The sequence below is a fragment of the Ambystoma mexicanum genome, chromosome 2p (genome assembly GCF_040938575.1).
Source record: "Ambystoma mexicanum isolate Mex_15411 chromosome 2p, UKY_AmexF1_1, whole genome shotgun sequence".
In the NCBI taxonomy this organism is placed as follows: Eukaryota; Metazoa; Chordata; class Amphibia; order Caudata; family Ambystomatidae; genus Ambystoma; species Ambystoma mexicanum.
This window is the reverse complement of record NC_090923.1, coordinates 149393962-149411842: the sequence shown is the minus strand read 5'-3', so window position 1 is coordinate 149411842 and position 17881 is coordinate 149393962.

The following is a 17881-nucleotide window of genomic DNA, read 5'->3' as shown; positions in this document are numbered from 1 at the left end:
ATGAGGAGGAGGATAGCCAGGGCATACATTTTTTTAGTCAGGACCAGCCTTTTTGGGATGCCTGATGACCAGGTCTAGGGCAGGTATAGGTTCCCACCTCATATCATGTTAGACCTGGTCACAGAATGGGAAGATTACCTCACATCACCCACCCTGTGCTCCCAAGCACTGAGCCCCTTGGAAAAGGTGCTCAATGTACTGCATTTCTTGGACACTGGGTCATTTCAGCGGACAACTGCCATAGTCGGGGGCATTTAACAGGCCACGCAGTCACGCTGCCTACACCAGGTGTTGGCTATCATGACTGCATGCCCCTTAGTCCGCAGGCACATATACATGCCCAGAACACTCGCAGAAAGGCTGGCCATGGTCGAGGACTTTTACGATGTGGCGCACTTCCCTAAAATGTTTGGTGCCATTGATTGCACCCATGTGGCTCTACGTCCAACTAGGGCCACAGAGCATATCTATCGCAATCGCAAGCACTGACATTTCATCAACCTGCAGGTTGTATGTGATGCCAAGGGAATCATTACCTCTCTATATGCTAAATATCCAGGGTCCACCCATGATAATTTCATATTCAGAATGTTACCCCTACACCAGGCCCTGGAAGCTGGGAGGCATGGCAACACATGGCTCATAGGTGAGTAGAAATGGCCCTGCAAATGCATGCATGTCTCACACAGATAATACCACACCACTGACAACCCATCTCACCTCCACAGGGGACAGTGCCTACCCTCTGAGCACCTACATGATGGTGCCAATACGGAACCCCACCACACCACCCCAGGTAAGATACAACGTAGCCCATATTGCAACTAAGGCCATAGTGGAGCGCACATTCTGAGTGCTCAGGTTACGCATCTGCTCCCTTGGCCACTGTGGTGGGGAGCTACTCTATGCACCACCGTAGCACCCAACAATCAACAGAACAACTTCAGAAATAACTCACTCTCACTCATCAATCTAGTAATGTACACAGGAACATCAATTGGCAAGTACGATATACCAGAAACACAGGTCCCAAGAGAGAATCTGTCTGACCGTGACCATACATGATTGCACATGTGCCTCAATGTGTTGTGACTTGCACATGGCACCCTTGTATATTTGTGTGGCTCTGCTAACCAAAGGGGGCAGGGAAGTGCATATATCAAGAAGGCTAATAATGGACATAGTCAAGCCAATACATGAAGATGGAACATGAACAAAGGATGGATCGCAATGTACAAACATGAAGGGATGCTAACCATGCACTGGACAACAATCGTGAATCCCACTAGGGGGGTATACACAGGTCGGACTTCAGACTGCCCACAGACAGAATGGAAGCCCAATGCCTCTGTGTAAGTTACATTTACACACTGCACTCCTTGCAAGCCCATGGAAAGGGGAAGCAGGAGTGGCATATGTGTCTGGCCCCTAGGGCACACACAAGGAGGGTACCAACACGAGACAACCCAGCATGGATCCAGCTGGAATCTATAGTGGATGCCCTTGGCTGCCACACAAAGCAACACACTGTCACATGAAAGCACATTAGACAATGGAGGCCCGGAGGAGGGGGGGCACCCAGGATTGAGGAGGTGCAGGGTGCACATCAACACCCACATGTGTGGATGTTGAGAGAAATAAAAAACCCTTGTGGGGTTAATGGGCCACACGGATGTCATGGATCGGGAGACTTGTCGCTGCTGTCGCCACCCTCTGGTATTGCATTTGAATGTGATAGTGGTAAGGGAGGATCACCAAGTATAGCCCTGGTCTGGTCCTAGATGGCAGTGGCCATGCGGGACTGAGATGCTTGCATTTGTAACATGATGAATCAGAGGTCTCCATGCAACACCCCACGGGATGCACGCAGTTCCTCTGTGATGGTACGAGTCATCAGTTGCATCTGCTGTTCAGACTGTCTACTGCTGGATGCCTCGAGTGCAGCCAGTGTAGTCCCGAGGGACCTAAACTCTAACCTCAAGGCTTCCCTGTGGGCCAGACCCTCTGCAGCCATGGATGCGTGCAGAGCACTCAGTTCTGCCCATTGGCTCCTGCTGCTGGCCACCATGTTCTGTCTGTGTGAGCGGCATGTGGACTGCAATGCTTGCTGCTGGTGCTCCACCTGTCTTATTGGGGGGATCATGGAATTGGCCACCCTATCCGTGCCCTGAGCCAACATCTCATATGAAGCAGCCTGTTGTTGTGCAACAGCATACATGGACTGCTGCAACACAGTATCACCAGCTAACACACAGCCACCACATTGGCAGACCCCATGCCTGCTTGGGCCAAGGGAACCTGGCCCTTGATCTGCGCTGTCTGTGGCTGCAGGACTGCATCCCTCCCTTGATCAGCTGGCCCAGGAACATGAGTCAATACTGCAGACTGTGACCCTGCAACCATAACCACCACAGACGGACGTCCCAACACGGACTTGCCCTGTGAGGGATTGTCCCCCCTTCAGACGTTTGGGATACAACAGCACCCACAGTCGATGCACTCGGAGGTGGACTCACAATGAGTCAGGGCCAGGATGGCCTGTAGAACCAGTGGATCTTCATGGGCTACCACACCATATCCTCCACTGGTGGTTGGTCATGGTTCAGTATCCTGTTCATCCTCCACCTCCTCGTCTACATCCAGTGCCTCATCACCTGCACATGGACAGAAAAATAAATGAAGAGCCATGTAAATAGTATTTATTTATTTGTTTATTTATTTATTTTCATACAAATGCCAAACAAATTATCAGGGTAATTCATAGAATTTCGCAGAAAAGTGTCGCAAGCGGCTGGCGCAGAGTGTCCGCCTGCGATTGTCTGCGCTAGGCACGTGCGCTAAAACCGATTTCCGCGCACAGCGTATTCATGGATTTTAGGCTCCCAAACCAGCCGTGGCGCAGAGTATCGCAGCAACCCTGCAGCAGCGCCAGTAACGCCCCCAAGAACGCCCTCGCACAAGGAAAAGCCATCAAAATCGCAAAATCATCGCAAAGGGCTGCGCTAACCCTGGACCAGTTTACAGGGCTGCCAAACAAGGAACGCAAAGCGGGTAACGTGCATATCAGGGGTACGCGTGAAGTATTACACGCGATTAGCCAGGGTACGTATATTACAGGGGTACGCGGGAAGTTTAACACGCGATTGGCCAGGGCACGTGTATCACAGGGGTACGCGGGAATTATCACACGCGATTTGGCTGGGTACGTGTATTACAGGGGTACACGGGAAGTTGTACACGCGATTCGGCTGGGTACGTGTATTACAGGGGTGGGCGGGAATTCTCACATGCGATTTGGCCAGGTACGTGTATTACAGGGGTGCGCGGGAATTATCACACGCGATTTGGCTTGTTACGTGTATTACAGGGGTGCGTGGGAAGTTATACACACGATTAGGCTGGGTGGGTCCTCACAGGTGTTCCCTGTACACCCTCCACGGCACCTGCAGGCAGCCCGCAAAACAGGGGACTATCCTGCACACCTGCTCATGTCCCCCTGCACCCCCACCCCCAGCAGTGCAGGGGCTGCCTCCACCAGGCCCCCACCCATGTCTCCCACCACCCCCACCCCCCAGCAGTGCAGGGGCAGCCTCCACCAGGCCCCCACTCATGTCTACCACCACCCCCACCCCCCAGCCACCAGGGGCACCCTCCACCAGGCCCCCACCCATGTCTCCCACCACCCCCACCCCCCAGCAGTGCAGGGGCAGCCTCCACCAGGCCCCCACTCATGTCTCCCACCACCTCCACCCCCCAGCCACCAGGGGCACCCTCCACCAGGCCCCCACTCATGTCTCCCACCACCCCCACCCCCCAGCAGTGCAGGGGCAGCCTCCACCAGGCCCCCACTCATGTCTCCCACCACCCCCACCCCCCAGCAGTGCAGGGGCAGCCTCCACCAGGCCCCCACCCATGTCTCCCACCACCCCCACCCCCCAGCAGTGCAGGGGCAGCCTCCACCAGGCCCCCACTCATGTCTCCCACCACCCCCACCCCCCAGCAGTGCAGGGGCACCCTCCACCAGGCCCCCACTCATGTCTCCCACCACCCCCACCCCCCAGCCACCAGGGGCACCCTCCACCAGGCACCCACCCATGTCCAACTCATGTTCCCCACCACCCCCACCCCCCAGCCACCAGGGGCACCCTCCACCAGGCCCCCACCCATGTCTCCCACCACCCCCACCCCCCAGCAGTGCAGGGGCAGCCTCCACCAGGCCCCCACTCATGTCTCCCACCACCCCCACCCCCCAGCCACCAGGGGCACCCTCCACCAGGCCCCCACTCATGTCTCCCACCACCCCCACCCCGCAGCAGTGCAGGGGCAGCCTCCACCAGGCCCCCACTCATGTCTCCCACCACCCCACCCCCCAGCAGTGCAGGGGCAGCCTCCACCAGGCCCCCACTCATGTCTACCACCACCCCCACCCTCCAGCAGTGCAGGGGCACCCTCCACCAGGCCCCCACTCATGTCTCCCACCACCCCCACCCCCCAGCCACCAGGGGCACCCTCCACCAGGCCCCCACTCATGTATCCCACCACTCCCACCCCCCAGCCACCAGGGGCACCCTCCACCAGGCCCCCACTCATGCCCAACTCATGTCTCCCACCACCCCCACCCCCCAGCCACCAGGGGCACCCTCCACCAGGCCCCCACTCATGTCTCCCACCACCCCCACCCCGCAGCAGTGCAGGGGCAGCCTCCACCAGGCCCCCACTCATGTCTCCCACCACCCCACCCCCCAGCAGTGCAGGGGCAGCCTCCACCAGGCCCCCACTCATGTCTACCACCACCCCCACCCTCCAGCCACCAGGGGCACCCTCCACCAGGCCCCCACCCATGTATCCCACCACCCCCACCCCCCAGCCACCAGGGGCACCCTCCACCAGGCCCCCACTCATGTCTCCCACCACCCCCACCCCCCAGCAGTGCAGGGGCAGCCTCCACCAGGCCCCCACTCATGTCTACCACCACCCCCACCCCCCAGCCACCAGGGGCACCCTCCACCAGGCCCCCACCCATGTCTCCCACCACCCCCACCCCCCAGCCACCAGGGGCACCCTCCACCAGGCCCCCACCCATGTCTCCCACCACCCCCACCCCCCAGCAGTGCAGGGGCACCCTCCACCAGGCCCCCACCCATGTCTCCCACCACCCCCACCCCCCAGCCACCAGGGGCACCCTCCACCAGGCCCCCACCCATGTCTCCCACCACCCCCACCCCCCAGCAGTGCAGGGGCACCCTCCACCAGGCCCCCACTCATGTCTTCCACCACCCCCAGCCACCAGGGGCACCCTCCACCAGGCCCCCACCCATGTCTCCCACCACCCCCACCCCCCAGCAGTGCAGGGGCAGCCTCCACCAGGCCCCCACTCATGTCTCCCACCACCCCCACCCCCCAGCCACCAGGGGCACGCTCCACCAGGCCCCCACTCATGTCTCCCACCACCCCCACCACCCAGCAGTGCAGGGGCAGCCTCCACCAGGCCCCCACTCATGTCTCCCACCACCCCCAACCCCCAGCAGTGCAGGGGCAGCCTCCACCAGGCCCCCACTCATGTCTCCCACCACCCCCACCCCCCAGCAGTGCAGGGGCAGCCTCCACCAGGCCCCCACTCATGTCTCCCACCACCCCCACCCCCCAGCAGTGCAGGGGCAGCCTCCACCAGGCCCCCACTCATGTCTACCACCACCCCCACCCCCCAGCCACCAGGGGCACCCTCCACCAGGCCCCCACCCATGTATCCCACCACCCCCACCCCCCAGCAGTGCAGGGGCACCCTCCACCAGGCCCCCACCCATGTCTCCCACCACCCCCACTCCCCAGCCACCAGGGGCACCCTCCACCAGGCCCCCACTCATGTCTCCCACCACCCCCACCCCCCAGCCACCAGGGGCACCCTCCACCAAGCCCCCACTCATGTATCCCACCACCCCCACCCCCCAGCCACCAGGGGCACCCTCCACCAGGCCCCCACTCATGCCCAACTCATGTCTCCCACCACCCCCACCCACCAGCCACCAGGGGCACCCTCCACCAGGCCCCCACTTATGTCTCCCACCACCCCCACCCCCAGCCACCAGGGGCACCCTCCACCAGGCCCCCACTCATGTCTCCCACCACCCCCACCCACCAGCCACCAGGGGCACCCTCCACCAGGCACCCACCCATGTCCAACTCATGTTCCCCACCCCCCAGCCACCAGGGGCACCCTCCACCAGGCCCCCACACATGTCTCCCACCACCCCCACCCCCCAGCAGTGCAGGGGCAGCCTCCACCAGGCCCCCACCCATGTCTCCCACCACCCCCACCCCCCAGCAGTGCAGGGGCATCCTCCACCAGGCCCCCACCCATGTCTCCCACCACCCCCACCCCCCAGCCACCAGGGGCACCCTCCACCAGGCCCCCACCCATGTCTCCCACCACCCCCACCCCCCAGCAGTGCAGGGGCATCCTCCACCAGGCCCCCACCCATGTCTCCCACCACCCCCACCCCCCAGCCACCAGGGGCACCCTCCACCAGGCCCCCACTCATGTATCCCACCACCCCAACCCCCCAGCCACCAGGGGCACCCTCCACCAGGCCCCCACTCATGCCCAACTCATGTCTCCCACCACCCCCACCCCCCAGCCTCCAGGGGCACCCTCCACCAGGCCCCCACTCATGTCTCCCACCACCCCCACCCCCCAGCAGTGCAGGGGCAGCCTCCACCAGGCCCCCACTCATGTCTCCCACCACCCCCAACCCCCAGCAGTGCAGGGGCAGCCTCCACCAGGCCCCCACCCATGTCTCCCAACACCCCCACCCCCCAGCAGTGCAGGGGCAGCCTCCACCAGGCCCCCACTCATGTCTCCCACCACCCCCACCCCCCAGCAGTGCAGGGGCACCCTCCACCAGGCCCCCACTCATGTCTCCCACCACCCCCACCCCCCAGCCACCAGGGGCACCCTCCACCAGGCACCCACCCATGTCCAACTCATGTTCCCCACCACCCCCACCCCCCAGCCACCAGGGGCACCCTCCACCAGGCCCCCACCCATGTCTCCCACCACCCCCACCCCCCAGCAGTGCAGGGGCAGCCTCCACCAGGCCCCCACTCATGTCTCCCACCACCCCCACCCCCCAGCCACCAGGGGCACCCTCCACCAGGCCCCCACTCATGTCTCCCACCACCCCCACCCCGCAGCAGTGCAGGGGCAGCCTCCACCAGGCCCCCACTCATGTCTCCCACCACCCCCACCCCCCAGCAGTGCAGGGGCAGCCTCCACCAGGCCCCCACTCATGTCTACCACCACCCCCACCCTCCAGCAGTGCAGGGGCACCCTCCACAAGGCCCCCACTCATGTCTCCCACCACCCCCACCCCCCAGCCACCAGGGGCACCCTCCACCAGGCCCCCACTCATGTATCCCACCACCCCCACCCCCCAGCCACCAGGGGCACCCTCCACCAGGCCCCCACTCATGCCCAACTCATGTCTCCCACCACCCTCACCCCCCAGCCACCAGGGGCACCCTCCACCAGGCCCCCACTCATGTCTCCCACCACCCCCACCCCGCAGCAGTGCAGGGGCAGCCTCCACCAGGCCCCCACTCATGTCTCCCACCACCCCACCCCCCAGCAGTGCAGGGGCAGCCTCCACCAGGCCCCCACTCATGTCTACCACCACCCCCACCCTCCAGCCACCAGGGGCACCCTCCACCAGGCCCCCATCCATGTATCCCACCACCCCCACCCCCCAGCCACCAGGGGCACCCTCCACCAGGCCCCCACTCATGTCTCCCACCACCCCCACCCCCCAGCAGTGCAGGGGCAGCCTCCACCAGGCCCCCACTCATGTCTACCACCACCCCCACCCCCCAGCCACCAGGGGCACCCACCACCAGGCCCCCACCCATGTCTCCCACCACCCCCACCCCCCAGCCACCAGGGGCACCCTCCACCAGGCCCCCACCCATGTCTCCCACCACCCCCACCCCCCAGCAGTGCAGGGGCACCCTCCACCAGGCCCCCACTCATGTCTTCCACCACCCCCAGCCACCAGGGGCACGCTCCACCAGGCCCCCACTCATGTATCCCACCACCCCCACCCCCCAGCCACCAGGGGCACCCTCCACCAGGCCCCCACTCATGTCTCCCACCACCCCCACCCCCCAGCCACCAGGGGCACGCTCCACCAGTTCCGCACTCATGTCTCCCACCACCCCCACCACCCAGCAGTGCAGGGGCAGCCTCCACCAGGCCCCCACTCATGTCTCCCACCACCCCCACCCCCCAGCAGTGCAGGGGCAGCCTCCACCAGGCCTCCACTCATGTCTCCCACCACCCCCACCCCCCAGCCACCAGGGGCACGCTCCACCAGGCCCCCACTTATGTCTCCCACCACCCCCACCCCCCAGCAGTGCAGGGGCAGCCTCCACCAGGCCCCCACTCATGTCTCCCACCACCCCCACCCCCCAGCAGTGCAGGGGCAGCCTCCACCAGGCCCCCACTCATGTCTCCCACCACCCCCACCCCCCAGCAGTGCAGGGGCAGCCTCCACCAGGCCCCCACTCATGTCTCCCACCACCCCCACCCCCCAGCCACCAGGGGCAGCCTCCACCAGGCCCCCACCCATGTATCCCACCACCCCCACCCCACAGCAGTGCAGGGGCACCCTCCACCAGGCCCCCACCCATGTATCCCACCACCCCCACCCCCCAGCAGTGCAGGGGCACCCTCCACCAGGCCCCCACCCATGTATCCCACCACCCCCACCCCCCAGCAGTGCAGGGGCACCCTCCACCAGGCCCCCACCCATGTCTCCCACCACCCCCACCCCCCAGCCACCAGGGGCACCCTCCACCAGGCCCCCACTCATGTCTCCCACCACCCCCACCCCCCAGCCACCAGGGACACCCTCCACCAGGCCCCCACTCATGTATCCCACCACCCCCACCCCCCAGCCACCAGGGGCACCCTCCACCAGGCCCCCACTCATGCCCAACTCATGTCTCCCACCACCCCCACCCACCAGCCACCAGGGGCACCCTCCACAAGGCCCCCACTCATGTCTCCCACCACCCCCACCCCCCAGCCACCAGGGGCACCCTCCACCAGGCCCCCACTCATGTCTCCCACCACCCCCACCCCCCAGCCACCAGGGGCACCCTCCACCAGGCACCCACCCATATCTCCCACCACCCCCACCCCCCAGCAGTGCAGGGGCAGCCTCCACCAGACCCCCACCCATGTCTCCCACCACCCCCACCCCCCAGCAGTGCAGGGGCATCCTCCACCAGGCCCCCACCCATGTCTCCCACCACCCCCACCCCCCAGCCACCAGGGGCACCCTCCACCAGGCCCCCACCCATGTCTCCCACCACCCCCACCCCCCAGCAGTGCAGGGGCACCCTCCACCAGGCCCCCACCCATGTCTCCTACCACCCCCACCCCCCAGCGCTGTGGGGCACCTGCCAGCAGGCCCCCACCCATGTCCAACCCATGTCTCCCACCACCCCCACCCCCCAGCCACCAGGGGCATCCTCCACCAGGACACCAAATTCCCTGGCACTGAAGCTGGTGCCCCTCTGCCTCCTTGGCCGGGGGTTGCCACTGGTGCCAGATGTTGTAGTGCCCGACATGGCAACCCCAGAGACAGGAGTGGGTGGGCAACTGGGTCCTGGGGCTGGGCTGTGGGGCGACGGAAAAGCAGTCGGGAGCCTTTGGTTCCAGCAGGGGTGGTCACAGCAACAGCACCCCTGGCTGATGTGCAGGCAGCAAATGGCAGGGCACGTGGGCAGCAGGCAGTCAGGCAGCAGCAGATGGCAGGTGGGAGCGTGCTCAGGGCTCTGGGGGGCAGTAATTTGGCCTCCTGGGCAGGAGCGTGGTCTTTCGTGTGTGAACGCGTGGACAGCTTGATACGTAGTGAGTGATTTTGCACGTGAAAATCCCACACGTCTGCGTGTAAATCGATGAAAGGCCCTTAGCGCGTAAACGCGTATGCGCGTCTATGAAGTCACGTGCACGCGTAGGAAAAAGTTGCGTGACACGTCGGAGTGTCAAAGCGTGTTATTGGTGGAAATAGCCCTACACGCAGAAGTGTCAAAGCGTGTAATTGGTGCAAATGGACCTACACGCAGAAGTGTCAAAGCGTGTAATTGGTGCAAATGGACCTACACGCAGAAGTGACAAAGCGTGTAATTGGTGCAAATGGAACTACACGCAGAAGTGACAAAGCGTGTAATTGGTGGGAATGGGCCTAGCACGTACACGCCGCGTAAGTGACGCTGTACGTGTGGGCCTGCATATAAGGTACGTGTAGAACACCAATTCCTTGTACTGCTTTTCGTGGAGAGCGAGTGGGTGAATTCTGTACTTCTTGTCGTTTCACACGCGATTTACTTCACGGCGTTTCAAGTTCGTACTCCCTGTTACCTCTGACAGCTTTTTCTATTTTTTCTCTTGTACTGGTTTACCTGGGCCTGTTCCCTCAAACAGTGTTCCCTTCTACTGTTGTCCTGTCTCCTCAGACAGCGTACATATCTTCTTTTGGCGGGGGTGTTGCAACCAAACGCGCTCATTTTTCACGCTCTTTTACCTGGCAGACGGTGAGTCACGCACGTATCTAACATCTGTGCTTGCCCCGTGTGTAGCCTACCCCTTTAGAGGTCATTCTAGGCTGCGTGTGACACGCATACGTTCATTCTTGTGTTACTGGGTGCCACAGCGTAGTGCAGGTTTTTCTTTCTGCACACGTGGTCTAGGAGGGGTTGCGTGCACGTCATCTCCCTTTTTTGGGCCTCCTGTGCATTGCGTGACCCGTCATCTTTCCCCAGGGGTTACATTCAGCCTTGCTAGAGCACTAGGGTACAATTACCATCTGGTACCCAACCCCTTTGACCCCCAATTGCCCAGGACAATAGTCTACATCCACTCCCATACGCACATTAACATCAGTGCCATGGCTGGGAGGCGAGGATTCCGTAAGGGTGGCAAAGGTGGAAGAGCCACAAGTGGTGGCCGTGGTGGATCCGGTAGGGGACGTGGTCGTAACTTGCAGGGTGAGCCTGTCCCCCCATGTGTGGAGGACCAGTCACGGGCACCCATAATCCCCCCCTCCCCCCCTCCCGTTGAGGCTGATGTGGCTGACACCATCCATGCTCAGCCCTTGTTGGACCAGCCCATTGTGGCACCAGACCTGGCTGACTCCATGGCTGACTTCCAGGTCAGCAGGGCTACGACACGTGCGCTGTTGCATGTTGATGCCATCATGCCACGTGGATCTGGGGCAGCAAGGTCATCTGCTGCCCCAAGTAGGCAGGGCGGAGAGGCTGCAGGGGCAGCTGCGGCTCCATCCACCCCAGCTCTCACACACCCAGCCAGGACAGTGTCGGTCCTAGTCCATCCTGCTGACATTCCCCCTGACACCATTACACTTGAGCCAATGCCTGCACCAACTCCCATGCTGAGTGTGCAATCCCACACACCTGATACAGAGCCCACCAGGGCTCCTGCCCCTAGTGTCCAGAGCGGCGCAGGACACTCAGGATCACCACCACCTTCCAAGCGGAAGAGGAAGAGTGCTCGTCCGGCACAGGCTGATGCCCCAGACACGGCTACACAGTCCGGCCCGTCGAGGAAGCCCAGCTTCACGGATGACGAACTGAATGCACTTGTCGAGTATGTGTCCGGACATGATAACGAGATGGTCATTGTTGCAGGATCCAAGACCACACCTGCACAACGCCAGGCACACTGGCAGACCGTTGCGGACATCGTAAGTGCCCTTGGAATCGTGAGGCGCACAGCCAATGATTGCTATAAGCGCTGGAATGACCTAAAGCGCAGGGCAAAGAAGAAGCTGGCCTCAAGTCATGCCGCAACTCTAGTGACTGGAGGTGGGTCTCCAGTAGTAGACATGGAACTCACTCCACATGAGTCAGTCGCTGGGACCTACGTCACGGAGGAACAGATCCAAGGCGTGGGAGATCTGCCTGATTACGAGGCATTGTCCGGTGAGTGCACATGCATGTGTGTGTCATCCATGTGCATGGTGTGTGTGTGAGGGCTTCTGTTTGTGTGCCAGGTGAGAGTGTGTGCGCCTGAGTCGTATGGGTCAGGCATGTGCTTCATGCAATACATCCTGCGCAGCTGCATTTGGCCATTGCAGTATCCCTTCTGCCAACAGTAGACATCTAGCCCAACAGCACGCCAGTTGCCCTTGAAGTGTCACCTTGCCACAACATTGTTGCTTATTTTTCTCTGTTCATTCAGACAGATTGTTAGCATTCCACCACTTATACTAGGCATTTCTCAGTCCTCTAGTCACATGTCTGGCATGGCTATGGTAAAGTGGAGTGACTTTGTTACCTGGATATCATATGTTCACACATGTCCCTGTGCAATTGGACCATTTGGGACTGCCAGCTCCAGGTGAAAATCAGACCTGTTTGATTTAGAAAAGCTATTACATGCGGGAACTGGACTGAATGAATAAGTGCTGCCCTCCTCTCCATCTTGCCTCAATAGCAATGGTACATGGCATCTGTGTGATGGCATGTGTGTGTCACCTGGCAATCACAGGCCAATGTGTGATGCCACTGCCAGGCAGCATGCAGGAGATGTGTTCATCTTCCATCTTTGTGTCATCAGTGTGTGCCATTTGCCTGCTCTTCATACGCAGTGAGGGTGCATGCATGGGAGGGTCTTATTCATGTGGGACATGTGTCAATCAAGTACTGGTTCTCTTGCTTCTCAGCCCTCATTGTGTGCCATGGTGCTAATGCCTGTTTCCATTTCTTTGTTATTATGTCTTTGCAGGGGAAGACGCACCTGATACTGCTGGGGTTGTGGAGATGGTGCAGAGCCAGGAGGGGTCCGAGGGTTGACCAACCACCAGTGAGGGACGTGGTGTGCTGGTGGGTGAGAACCCACAAGTGCTGCAGGTCGTGCTCTCAAGGGGTGTCTCTGGCTGCACCTCCCCCGAGCTGTACTCAGCTGTTGATTCGGATGATGAGACCTACGTGCCGTCGCAGGTGAGTGTTCCAGGGAGGGATTCTGTTCTGTCCCACCCACCTGCACCAGGGTCAGAACCCCCAATGGGGATGTCAGTGTTGGCAGCTAGGCCTTTGGTGGTTACGGATGCAGGGTCACACTCCGCGACATCTGATCCTGTTCCTGGGCCAGCAGATCAGAGGGGGAATGCAGTCCTGCAGCCTCAGGCAGTGCCGGCACAGCAAGGCGCAGTCGCCTTGCCCCAGACAGGTGTGGTGCCCGCCGACGTGGTGGCCGTACGCCACCTGGCAATACCGCATGGGAGCAATCCATTTACGGTATGGCTACCCAACAGGCAGCATCATCCGAGATGATGGCTCAGGCCATGGATAGGGTGGCCACTTCCATTGTCCCCCCTGAAAGGCTGATGGAGCGACTAGAGCAGGCAACCGACTCCATCTGCCAGTCACACAGGGAGGACATGTTGGCATCCAACAGGGACAGGCGGGCGGCACTGGCGACTCTGCAGGAGGCCATCTCCATAGAGTCCCAGGGCCACAGGGAAGCCCTGAGGCAGGAGCTCCATCAACTCAGGACGACTCTTGTTGAGCTTGAGGCTTCAACACACCAAAGGACAGAACAGCAGCTGGAGCGTCCCACCCGTACGCTCTCAGCTGAGATGCAAGCAACAAGGGCGGAGGTCCGGGCATCCCGTGAGTTGTTGCATGGGGACCTCCGCACCCTCATCCTCCAGAACGAGACCTACCACACCCGCATGCTTGCAGCCATGGAGGAACAGAGTAGGGCCTTGCGTGGGCTGCCTCCCATAGTGCAACCACCTCCGGATGCAGCTGCACAGGGTGATAATAGCGACAGCAGTGATACTCCCACAACAGGGTAGCCGTGTGGGCCATGAGCCCATGGAGGTGTTTTTTTTTCCCAGGATCCACACAGGTGGGTTTTGGTGTGCACCCTGTCCTCGGACCTCCTGGGTGGCCTCCCCAACCCCCCCGGGCCCATTAATGGCCATTTTTTATTTTTTTTTATTTTTATTTTTATTTTTATTTTTATTTTTATATTTTTCCCAATTTTTTTGGGACAATTTGTTGGCTTCCGTGGTTCCTGTGGGCATACGCTGCATTGTGGCTGGGCACATGCAGGATTGTCATGTATTTGGTTCAGATGCCTGGGTTTGAGTCACACACACCCCTCCTGCTTCCCGTTTCCATTGGCTTGCAAAGGGTGTGCCCAAGTGACATTGAAGTACATGGTGACATTGGACTCCCACTACATGTGTGGGTAGTCTAGTCAATACTGTGTATACATTCCTAGTGCATATTGCTGTTCTGTTGTACACTGCATGTTGCATTGATGTGTAACTCATCATCTGTGTCTGCCTCCCAATTTGCAGGTCCCTTCCTCATTTCTACACAAGGCCCTCTAGTCTGGAGATGGGGTCCTTGTTGGCAGCAGTGCACCTACAACTCTACATGGCGCCAACACTGTACAGTTGGAAGTGGTGGGAGTGCAGGTATTTCCAGGTGGTGAGACTACTGATTTATTACATTAGTGAAGTCATGTTAATGGTAGTACCTGTTCAAGTTTGTTGTTGGTCCTGCATTACAGTGAGCATTTCAGGTGTAGCAAGTTTCAATTGGGGACACTGTACATCGTGACACTTGTCATGTTGTGGGGATTACTTTGTTTACCTGCACATAGCATGACATGGCACGGTGTGTTGTGTGGCGGTGCTGGGGATGGGTTGGGTGACATGGCACTGTCCTCTTGTTGCATTTAGCAAGTGGGTATTCATTTTAGCTGCTTGAATGTGTTTCTTCACAAAACTGCATTGGTGGTGTGTGTGGGTAGGGATGCACACATTGTAACACTTCCAGGTGAACAATCTCAGGCTGATATGCTTTTCACGGTTGAATCTCCAGACATTCAGGATCAGTGTCAGGTTGAGTCATCATTGATTGTCAGATGGAATGTGCCAGGCCAGTGTGCACTCCACAGGGGTGTGATCACTATGTGAAGTAATTAGCCACTAGCTGTGTACGGGCTGCCTCCCCCCGTGCCCTTTCCCCTCCCATGCGCTGCGGCTGTGCATGTGGTTGGGGATGTGGGGCCACCACCATGTCCACGGCCAGGCCCCGGTGTGTTGCAACGTTGTGCAGGACACATGCTGCCACTATGATCCTGCACACTACTGGGGGAGCGTATACCAGCTGCCCGCCAGAACGGTCAAGGGAGCGAAAGCGTGACTTTAGCACTCCGAATGTGCGCTCCACTATGCCCCGGGTCGTAATGTGGGCTGTGTTATATCTTACCTCGGGTGGCGTGGTGGGGTTCCGAATTGGTGTCATCATGTGGGGGCTGAGAGGGTAGGCACTGTCCCCTGTGGAGGTGGTGATTGGTATCATTGGTGGGGTTGTGACCTTGCTCAGTATCCAACATGCATGCATGTGCAGTGGCATACATACTCACCAAGCAGCCATGTATCGCCATGCCGCCCAGCTTCTAGGTCCCGGCTTAGGGTGGACATTCGGTAAATGAAGCTGTCGTGGGTGGACCCGGGATAGTTGGCATATACTGAGGTGATGATTCCCTTGGCATTACATGCTACCTGCACGTTGATGGAATGCCAGTGCTTGCGGTTCCTATAGATGTGCTCAGATGCCCTGGGGGGACGTAGAGCCACATGGGTGCAGTCGATGGCACCTAGCACTTTGGGGAATCGTGCCACACCGTAAAAATCCAGGACGGCAGCATGCCTTTCTGCAGGTGTTCTGGGCAGGTATATGTGCCTGCGGACTGATGGGCGTGCAGTGATGATGTTCAAGACCTGGTGTAGGCAGCGTGACTGGGTGGCCTGTGACACCCCACCCACTATGGCACTTGTCCGCTGAAATGATCCAGTGGCTAAGAAGTGCAGTACATTGAGGACCTTCTCCAGGGGGCTGAGTGCTTGGGAGCACAGGGTGGGTGATGTGAGGTCATCCTCCCACTCACTCACCAGGTCCAGTATTATGTGTGGTGGAAACCTGTACCTCCCATACACCTGGTCATCAGGCATCCCGAAAAGGCTGGTTCTGGGTGTGAATATTCTGGCCCTGACTATCCTCCTCCTCCTCCTTTGGTAGCCCACTGCCACTGCTGCTAGGAACGGTATGTTCATCCTGGCGTCTGAGCTTGTTATTGTTAAAGTGCGCAAATTTATGCTTTGCGCGTGTTCTAGGCGAGCGTGTGACCCGCGCACCCCTGGAATCCAGTTCCCAGTCCAATAGCGTGTGGAAATTTTCACGCACCACGGGATACAGGTGCGCTGACGTACTTGCGTGTGTAAGTGCCCGCGCACCCCTGAAATACACGTACATAGGCCAATCGCGTGTACGCGCACTTTTGTCCAATTACACGCGATGACACTCTGACGTGCAGTATTTCCACGTGTGCTCCGTCATCACGTGCTGAGTGGGGAACACCCGTGCGGGTCACGTCACAGATGCGCTTACGCGCTGAGGGACTCTGGTCCAATAGAATCGCGTATGCGTGCTGACGCGCTTACGCGCTAAGGGCCTTTCCTCGGATTTCACGCTGACGTGCAGGATTTTCACGTGCCAAATCACTCCGTATCAAGCTGGCCACGCGAAAACACACGGAAGACCACGCTCCTGCCCAGAAGGCCGAGTTACTGCCCCCCAGTGCCCCGAGCAGCCTCCCACGTGCCATCTGCTGCTGCCTGCCTGCCTGCCTGCCTGCTGCCACCGTGCCCTGCCATTTGGTGCCTGCACATCAGCCATCTGCAGGGGTCCAGTTGCTGTGTCCACCCCTGCTGGAACTGAAGACTCCCGACTGGGATTACATCGCTCCACAGCCCAGCCCCAGGACCCAGTTGCCCACCCACACCTGCCTCTGGGGTTGCCATGTCGGGCACTTCCACATCTAGCACCAGTGGCAACCCCAGGCCAGAGGGGCAGAGGGGCACCAGCTTCACTGCCACCGAAGCTGGTGTCCTGGTGGAGCATGTCCTGGGGCAGTATGATGCCCTCTTTGGATCGTCCCGCGCCAGCAAGGAAGGACGGGAGAGGATCTGGGCCGACTGTGTGGTTGCCATCAACGCGGAGGGGGTGGCAACCCGCAACGTCCAGAAGATCAAGAAGCGCTGGGAGGACTTGAGGTCCAGGACCCTTGTGAAGGCCCGGCGCCTCGTGGAGGGGGGCCGGGGCCGCATGAGTTCCATCCAGATGAGGGTCCTGGAACGCGTACGCCCAGCGCTCCACGCCCAGATCCTTGAGAGGGAGGCCCGTCTGGAGTTGAGCGGTAAGTGTCCAAGCATTACTGTGTGAGACAGGGCATGTTGCGGTGTGCTGGTTCTATGATACTTTCCTGTATGTGTGCCATAGGCCATGTATGCATGTATGTGTGCAGGGACATCATAGTAATGCATGTGCGACCAGTGATGTGTGACCCACATGGTTGTTGCATGTGTTCAAATGCCGCATGGGGAGCCCTATGCAGATTTTGAACATGAGAGCATGCCAGTCTCTGTACCTGGACATGGGTTGGGGTGAGGGATGGGTGCTGATGCCAGGTACATATATGGTAGCCATGTCTGTGTGCCTGACCTGCGTGTCTGTGACTTGTGCATGCCATGGATGCATGACACATGTGTGTGACAATGCACAGATTCAGTGAAGCAGCCAAATTACCCTTGTATCCGCTGTGTTTGGTGTGTTTGGGGCCAGATGGATGTGACTGAGGTGAAGTGTGTGCATGTGATAGGCATGAGCCATGATGCATGTGAGTTACATATCATTGAATGTTTCAAGAGTCCATTGGACATGCATGGAAATGTCCATGGCATGCACCATGCCTGTTACTGTGTGTGTTTTGCCTGGACTG